The following is a 9776-nucleotide window of genomic DNA, read 5'->3' on the forward strand; positions in this document are numbered from 1 at the left end:
GAGCACTGATGCTGTTTTGGCTGCAGGAACTTTATACCAAGGCTTGTATCTACTTGATTCAAGTGCTACTCGTAAGTCTAGTGGTGTTTTTAATATTGCTTTAAATAGTACTATTGTAGCAAATGTTCCTAAGTCTACAGATGCATGGCTGTGGCATTGTAGATTAGGTCATGTTTCTTCTCAGAAATAGAAGCATTTATCTGTCTTTTCTCTTAATGATGTAATTCAGAATTGTGATGTCTGTTATCAGATCAAACAACATAGGTTACCATTTGTAAACAGTTCTATTCACACTAGCTAGTAGACCATTTGAAGTTGTTCATGCAGATTGTTGGGGCCCTTATAAGCAAAAGTCTATGAATGCTGATAGATTTATGCTTACTTTGGTTGATGATTATACTAGAACTACTTGGACAGTGCTGTTCAAAACTAAGGATCAGGTGCCACAGTTACTTACTAGTTTTATAAGAATGGTTAAGACTCAGTTTGAGCTTGCAGTGAAATGTGTGCGAACTGACAATGGGATGGAGTTTGTAGGTCAATCTTGTCAGCATGTTTTTCAGTTGTTTGGTATTGTTCATCAAAGGATTTGTGTATATACCCCTCAGCAAAACGGGGTTGCTAAAAGAAAGCATAGACATCTCACAGAAGTAGCAAGATCACTTCTGTTTCATGCTGGAATGACTATTTGTTTTTTGGGGAGAGGCCATCTTACATTCCACTACCCTCATCAATATCATGCCTACAAGAGTTTTAGAATGGAAATCTCCATACTTAAAGCTGTATGGTAAGGAACCGGTGTGTGAAAGGTTCAAATTTTTTGGCAGTGAGTGTCATATAGCCAATACTAATACTCATAAGGATAAATTTGAAGTTAGAGCATATAAGTCTGTGTATGTGGGTAACTCGTTAGGCCAGAAGGGTTATAAGGTATATAATCTTGAAACTAAGAAAATTTGTGTATCTAGGGATATTGTGTTTCATGAGGACAAATTCCCTTTTAAACATGCTTTTTCAAGTACAAAACAGAGGGATACTTATGCAATGTCTTTACAACCCTTGTTTGGTGGTGAAGCTTCTATTGTTTCCCCACATCACACTAACCACATAGAACTTAATGAGCCTAATACTATCCAATCAGACTCTTTCGTTCCCAATAGCCCCACTTCTAACTCCCAAATTCCTATTGTTACGTCTCCAAATCATATTCAAACCACCACAACAGATGTCATATTACCGACCACAAATACTTCAGTGATTCATGCAAACATACCAATTAGACACTCAACCAGACCTCATAAAAAATCCGCAAAGTTTATTGATTTTGTTTTACAAGCCAACACTTACAGTCAGGCCTGTTTTGCTTATTCACCTGATTACAAAGCCTTTTAACCAACCTCGCGAAAATTCATGAACCTAAAAACTATGCAGAGGCTTGTGGTGATCCTAATTGGAAAGAGGCCATGAATAAAGAGCTTCAAGCTCTTGAATCCAATGAAACATGGATTTTAACGGAGTTACCTGAAGGGAAGAAAGCTATTACATCTCGATGGTTGTATCGAACTAAGTACAATTCAGATGGGTCAGTTGAAAGGTATAAAGCTAGGCTTGTGGCAAGGGGGTTCACTCAAAAGTATGGCGAAGATTATATAGATTGTTTTTCTCCAGTTACCAAAGTGACAACTGTGAGATTATTCATTGATGTTGCTGCTGCTAAGGGTTGGAATATACACCAGGCAGATATAAACAATGCATACCTACACGGTCATATTGATGAGGATTTGTACTTAGAGCCACCTGAAGGTTATAATAAAGCTAAGCCTGGTCAATATTGTAAGTTAGTCAAGTCGTTATACAGTTTGAAACAAGTAGGGAGGCAATGGAATTTGGAGTTTACAAACAAACTATTGGACATGGGGTTTCAAAAGTCCATTCATGATTATTGCTTATTTACTAAGCATAATGGTACTCATTTTTTGGTATTAATTGTGTACGTGGATGATATTTTGATAACAGGGACATCTGATTTGTTGATTGAAGAAGTTAAGAAGGATTTAGACAGGGCTTTTGCTATAAAAGACATGGGGTTTGCCAAGTTTTTCTTAGGTATTGAACTTGCTAGGTCTTCTGCTGGTATACTTTTATCTCAACAGAAGTACATCAGAGATATGGTGAATGATGCAGGTCTTCAAGAGGCAAAGGCTGTCTCTAGTCCTGTTGCTAGCAATTTGCAATTGACTGATGACTCCCCTGTTCACAGTCAGCTTGATCAATATAGAAGGTTAGTGGGGAAACTTCTTTATTTATGGTTTACCAGACCTGATATAGGATTCATAACCCAACAGCTTAGTCAGTTTATGACTAACCCTCTTGAAATTCATATGCAAATGGCAATGCATGTTTTAAAATATCTTAAAGGCACCTGCACCTTAGGATTATTTTATCCCAGCAATATTGATTTCAAACTTAATGCTTACTGTTACTCTGATTGGGGGAGATGTAAGACTACTCGAAGGTCTGTAACAGGATATTGCATACTTCTTGGAAACTCTCTTATTTCCTGGAAATGCAAGAAGTAGGGCACTGTTACTAAATCTTCTGCAGAGGCCGAGTATAGGGCTATGGCTTCTATTGTTTGTGAAATCAAGTGGTTAGCCTATTTGCTCAAGGAATTTAACATTGATTTGCTTCTGCCAGTTCCTTTACATTGTGATAATCAATCCGCAATCTACATTGCATCTAATCCAGTGTTCCATGAACAAACAAAGCACATTGCTATTGATTTCCACATTGTGAGAGAATGTCTAATGGCTGGTTTCATTTCTGTTGCTTATGTTACCAGTAATTCTCAACTTGCTGATGTTCTAACTAAACCATTGAGTTCTGCTCAGATGCTGCCCAGTTTAATCAAGTTGGGATTAGTCAATATACCATCCTCAACTTGAGAGGGGGGTGTTGAAATTAATATTAGATCTATGATAGTTAGTGTGGGATTGTATACATCTTAGTTTTATTCTTTAATTGACAGCTGTCCACAGCTGTCCTTCTTTTCTCTTTATATAAAGAGTTCACCATTGTATTCTAAATACAGATCTTTTTGATACAATAATACAGAGAGATATTTGTCTCTCATTCCATTTCATGAATTCTAGAGTAATTAATAAGGTTATTAAGAGAATTTATTTAAGTGATAAAAATGAGAATTAGGATGATATTTGAGCTTATAAAAGTTCCAAATATAGTTAGACCATTTGGAATTAAGTAGAACTACGTGCCTTTGATTCTCGATTTAAAGATGAAAAGATTATTCGGGATATGTAGGAAGCTCGACAGAATTATCGAGTCCAAGCCAAATAATAAATAAATTGTAAATAGTCTGAATAAACGTTTATAACAATCTATCAGAAAATCAAGTTAAAAGATGATTCAATGGAATTAATTGTGATAAATTAATAAACTTTCCGTTTAAAAAGCAATTGCAATCGGTCGATTTCCTAGAAAATATGTTCGCCTTCTAGATTTATATGTTTGCTATCTTGTCTTTCCTTCATACCCGATGCCGTTTGGGGACGGATGTGACAGTTGATGTCTTTGGAGAATCGGTGGATAACACAACGTTGATGTCTTTGCAGCTCGTTCTAAAGAAAGTCTCTAACCATGTTACACACATCTTGCTCTATAATATCCCAAAAAGCCTGGTAGAAAGATCCGCCAAACCCATTTAGACTCGAGGCGCTGTCTCTGTTCATGCTAAAAACCGCCTTTTTAATATCTTCTATCGCAGGTAAAGCCGTGAGGGCATTATTGTCTTCATCTGAAACTGAAAGAGGAATAACCGAGGCAATAACGTCTTGAATAACCACAGTGTCAGTGGTAGCAAAAAGATGAGAGTAAAATTCTATTACATGCTGCGAAGTTCTATCCATATCAGATGAAAGATCCCCTTCGATATACATTGACGAAATCCCCTAGTTTAATTTCCTCACCTTCGCATCGCAGTGGAAGAAATTAGAGTTTCTGTCCCCTGCCGCCAGCCATCTTACCCGACTTTTATCACGTAAGAAAATCTCTTTTCTGAGTAACTGCAGTTCCAGATCCCCTTGGGCAGCCAACTCTATCGTCTGACGTTATGAAGACCAACCGGAAGATCTAGTATCCTGTTGAATTGAAGCTAACCAAGACGAGGCATGTTTAATGTTCTCATCTACCTTCCCAAAGACTGTGCGATTCTAGCAGCGGAGAACAAGATGCAATGAGCGAAGCTTATGGCATAATAATTGAGCCGGCGGAAGTGATAGAGATGAAGAGGCCCAGTGTGATCGTACCACCTCCCTCAAGGTGAGATGAGTAATCCACATAAACTGGAAACGGAACCGAGAGACATGAACCAGATTATTTTTATAGATTAGAAGAAGCGGACAGTGATCCGAGCAGTGACGAGGCAGCGCAGAGCAACTGACTGATCCTCAGGAATCGTTGAATGCTTCTAAAACCAAAGTTCTGTCCAACCTGCATTCGACATGATCTGCACCCTGCCTACCATTACTCCATGTAAACTGAGGACCCGAATTCTCCACATCAATGAGGCCGCATCTGCTGATAAAACTACGAAAATCCACACAAGACCTGGCAGAAGGAGCAACACCAGACTTCTCATGACCCCCAATAATGGTGTTAAAATCTCCAATCACCGGGAAAACTGTATCAAAATTTACCATGGGTTCAGCTAGGCAAACCATATCCGGACTGTGAGTTTGACAAAGCATCTTCAATGCTCTTTGAGTTTTGGGGTTGCAGAAACCCCTACAGTTCTAAAAAAGAATAATCATTGATACCTCTTGGGTGGCCTGCTAAGCCGTTTTTCCCGAGTACCAATAGATAGTGTACCTTGCTTTGTTCTTTTTTTCCTTTGAACTTTAGTCCAAACCTTAGAAGATGACACTGACTACAACATAGTTTCTTCTACATCTTCCTTAACCACCAACTGAAGAGGGTTGCAGTTGTGATCCAATGAGGGTCAAGTGGAGGAGGTTGTGCAATATGTAGAGGCAAAGTCCAGTTCCAATCACTAAAATCATAGGCATGTTGCTCAATTTCATTATTCTAAGAAGGGCTTGGAATTCCAGTGTATATTTGTAGTGCGGTTTTGGTGTGTTAAATATGGACGCTAGCAAGTGTACCAGGTCGGATGTAGTGTTGGTAAGACCAAGTGTCGTATTCCACAAGGATTGCACTTAGAATGAAGAACAGTTACCTTAAGTGTTAGATTCAAATGTTGATTGGGTGAATAATATCAAACTTAACATAAAAAATAACTAAAGTTGGCTTATGTGATTCAGGATCGAATCTAGGCCTCCAATGAGAGAACCGCATTATACCTGACTTTAAAGGAATTGCCCCTTGGCTCCAAACACGTTTTACAGCCTCATCCGATGGTAAAATTATGTGATAGAAACCCCGTCCCAGGGAGATGAGCTTCCAATCAAGGTTTCTGTTCCAAATGGCATTAAATTTGAGTTTTAATTCCGATTGTCACCAAGGCGATTCACCTTTTAGAAGAGTGATGCGACCAATAATCGAATGTTGGCAAGCAATTAGACGTTCCTTGTAGACCGATTGAGGAATTTTAATCAATTTAAATCCTCCCTCATCAGAGATTTGGGGAGAAACAAAGGATTGAATGATAGTGGATTCGATATTACCTGATAATGTCGTCGCAAAAGAACGAGTGCTTGTCACCGGAATTGTGCTTGATGGCTCTGCGGAATCCATGGCGACGGCAAAGGCTTTCTGGCAAAAAAGATGAGATATCGATCCCGAAGCTAAGGTATCTGAGCCATGCTTTTGAGGGTGCGAAAGATTTCTTTGATTTTGATAGAAAGAACGACGTGAGGATAAATGGGCAATGGCGAAGGAGGAGTCCGGTGAGGACGACGGGTAGGCCATGATCGTCGCAGAGAGAGGTAGGTCATTTTTTATCTCTTTTGATATTTTGACATTTAAATTCGATTAATTTTAGTTTAAATATTTGTTTTTATTTGTTTTTCTTTTTTAATCTAATTAATTATTTTGATATAAGAGAGTTTATATGATAAATAAACTTCAAGACAGGTGACATGTCAAGCTCATATATCAAAATATCATTACATATGAGGGCAAATAACAGTTTTGTCAAGTTTGAATCTAAATTGGGGGAAATTTCACCAATTATGATAGTTTAGGAGCGAGGGCGAGCCTTGGCGCAACGGTAAAACGCTGTTGTCGTGTGACCGAAGGTCACGGGTTCGAGTCATAGGAGCGGCCTCTTGCCAAAAAAATTATGTAATAACATTTCAAGACGTGTGTAACACACTTTTTTGCATACAACTTACTTCTTTGCACTCGAATGATTAATTGACTAGCTACATTTTAAGCAAGTTGAGGAAGCTATCAGAACGTTTTGAAGGTTGAAAGGACAATCAACCTTTTTAAACAAATTTTTGGAGAAAATGATACATTAAGCCAATTTTAATATATGTTCGGCACCCCATGTTATTCTTACGATGGACTAACAATTTGATGACATGTTATCATTACAAGTATTTTTTTGCACGTTAAAATTATTATCTAATTCAATTAGTCTATATTGCCCCCTTATTTTATGGTTTTTCCCACTTTATTTCCACACAATTTTATTTTGTGTATAATTTTTTATATTTTTCCTAGGAGTGACAATTATCCAATTAGTATCGTGTTCGTGTCGTGTCAATTACCGGATTATAGTCTCAAATGCGTCAATCCTAATCCAACCTAATATTTTTTTGTATCATAATTGTATCAATCTAAGCGGGATATTGTCACTTTATTGTCATTTATTCAGTCACATTTATATTTATTAGTAACTATGTTAATGATGACATTTAAACTATGGTACATAATAATATTTTTAAAGATTTTGTCATTTTTGGATTAGCATTACAAGTCACATATAATTTAAGTTAAATTATTTAACTACCTAATTTTTGTTACTTTTATCAATTAAAGTGATATGTAACATACATGAGAGAATATTATAATAATTATAAATATTCATGTCAGTAAAGAAAAATGACTCATTATCCATTAAGCTAAACTCAATACTATAATTATGTATCAATTTTATGTTGTGTGTAATTCCCCCCCCCCCCCCCCCCCCCCCCCACCCAATAAATTATACACCCCAACTTTGCCACGGACACATCACATATTTTTGACGGGTAAATTACATATGTGGTGTACAATATTTGTCATATTTCACATTTTGGTATATGACCTTCAATTTTGCACACAAAAGTATACAACTTTCTGGTGACCTCCGACTAAAATGTACACCCGGTAATTGTGACCGGTCAACGTGAAGTTAACACGCCACGTCAACAATTTGACCTCCATAAAAGTCAAAATTTGAATTCTATGGATGTCAAATTGCTGCCGTGGCGCGTTGAATTCGCGTTGACCGGTCACAATTACCTGTTGTACATTTTAGTGGGAGGTTACTAAAAGGTTATACACTTTTCTGGGTAAAATTAAAAGTTGTAAATCAAAATGTAAAATAGAATCAAGTTATATACCACGTATGTAATTTACCTATTTTTAACTTCTAATTGTACAATAAGAATCCTACATAATGTTTTTTTCTTTTTCCTTTCCCTTTTTAAATGAAATAAAAGTAGGATAATATATCTGATGCATTCGGGGAGAGTTGATAAATTAAAGTACAAATTTACACTTAATCACTTCAGAAAGACATGAAGTTTTCTTCTATTGTATAGGATTGTTTTGGTCAATTCGACAAAGAATTGATGTTTTACTTTTGTTTTAAGGAAGAAAAATTATACTGTGGACCGAGACCAGTAATAATAACAGTGTTTGAAAATGATTTACTTCGAATCTATTTAATATTGTTTGAAAACTGATCTGCTAGAATTAGATAATATATTGGTTATTCCCTTTTATCATAGAACACAAAATAAAATGCATAATTGCTACCAGAATTAGATAATATATTGGTTAATATTGTTTGAAAACTGATCTGTTAGAATTAGATAAATTAGATCAATTATTCCATCCAATTTTTTATAGATATGCTTAAGATATATATATATATATATATATCGTACCATTTTGTGGTTGGAGATATTCATCGGAGATTTTTCATGAAAAATTTCTTCAATCAAATTATCCGGTATAATGATTACTTTTTTAAAAAAAAAAAAATTCTTTAAATTTATTTGAGTCGGGGAGAAATTATATCTGACCAAATTAATTGGTGTGTTTACTTTTCCAAACTAAAAAGAGAAGTAAATTTTTTTTTAAAATTCAATCTCCACCATAAATTTTAATAAGACTAGATTTACGGTAAATGACTAAATTCATTTTGTCATCCAGGTCCGGGTGATCACTACAGTTATACGTACATAACAAGAATGACAAAAAATGAATAACAAACGCTTTTTGGAGCAAATTATGTGAAGCACTTAAATTAGCAAATTTTACACATGATTGTTGTTGGAAAATTTTGAATAAAATTATATATCAATTTAAATACAAACAAACACCTTCTTTCATGAACAGTTGTGTCCATCGTGAATAATCATGTTCATATGTGAACAGTCGTGTCTGTCCTTGTACAGTCGTGTTCGTTAATGAAAAGACATATCTTTTCGAGTTCTATTTATATAGAACTGATTGTCAGATTTAGATTCTTAAGAAAACCATTGTCTGTTTTAAGAATGTTAGACAAACAATCTGATCTACTTTTCCTATTTTGTGAACCTACTTTGAAGAGGAAGAGAGAAGTTTATCTTCTTTCTTCCTCCTTCCACCGGTTAGATTTACTGTAATTTTTTATTGTTTTTTCTGTCTGTGTTTATATACTTCATCTGATCTCTTTATTCGTCTAAATTGTATCGGCGTTCCATTATTCTTTCGTTTATACCTTTTTCGAATTTAGCACGAGCGGAAGCGGTTTATCTTGTTCGTAGATCAATAGATCTACGTGGTTGCAACAAAAGAAAGGATTCACATCCGGATAGACACGTCTGTTCACATACGAACACGACTATTCACGACGGACACAACTGTTCATGAAAGAAGATGTTTGTTGGTATTTAAATTAATATATAATTTTATTCAAAATTTTCCAATAATTATAAGGGATTTTTGTAGCACTCTGTAACTTTATACAACATTCATTTGATTGCATAATGACATAGAATTTTAACAAAGACACTGGGAAAGATCAAATTAAAATTGTATATGTTATGTTTGTCCTCATGCTTTAAAATTTAAGAATTTTGTAAGTATAGGTTCGTCATACCACATTATCCGTACACTAGCTCAATAATTTGATGATGAACCACATTTTTAAACATTTATTAGAATTAACTTAAATAAATAAATTCAATCAAAACGTATAACATAATGAATGCGCATATTGTTTTATCACAATCGTCACATTCTCCTAGAGTCATAAGACTTAAAGTCCCTTACCGTATTAGGAGTTTCCTGTGGCTGGGAGTTAAGGACAGGCTGCTTACTAATTCGGATAGGCACAGACGGCATTTGGCGAACTCAGGAGCTTGCAGTAGATGTAGAGGCCAGGATGAAACTTTGTGCCATGCTCTTAGAGATTGCTCTTAGAGTAAAGAGGTTTGGAAGAAAATTCTCCCACACCACATCCTCTCTTCCTTCCTGGCCCACTCTGAGAATGACTGGTTCTCTGATGGTATTAGGGGGAAACTGCTGACTAACATGGA

This window comes from Euphorbia lathyris, chromosome 7 (genome assembly GCF_963576675.1).
Source record: "Euphorbia lathyris chromosome 7, ddEupLath1.1, whole genome shotgun sequence".
NCBI lineage: Eukaryota > Viridiplantae > Streptophyta > Magnoliopsida > Malpighiales > Euphorbiaceae > Euphorbia > Euphorbia lathyris.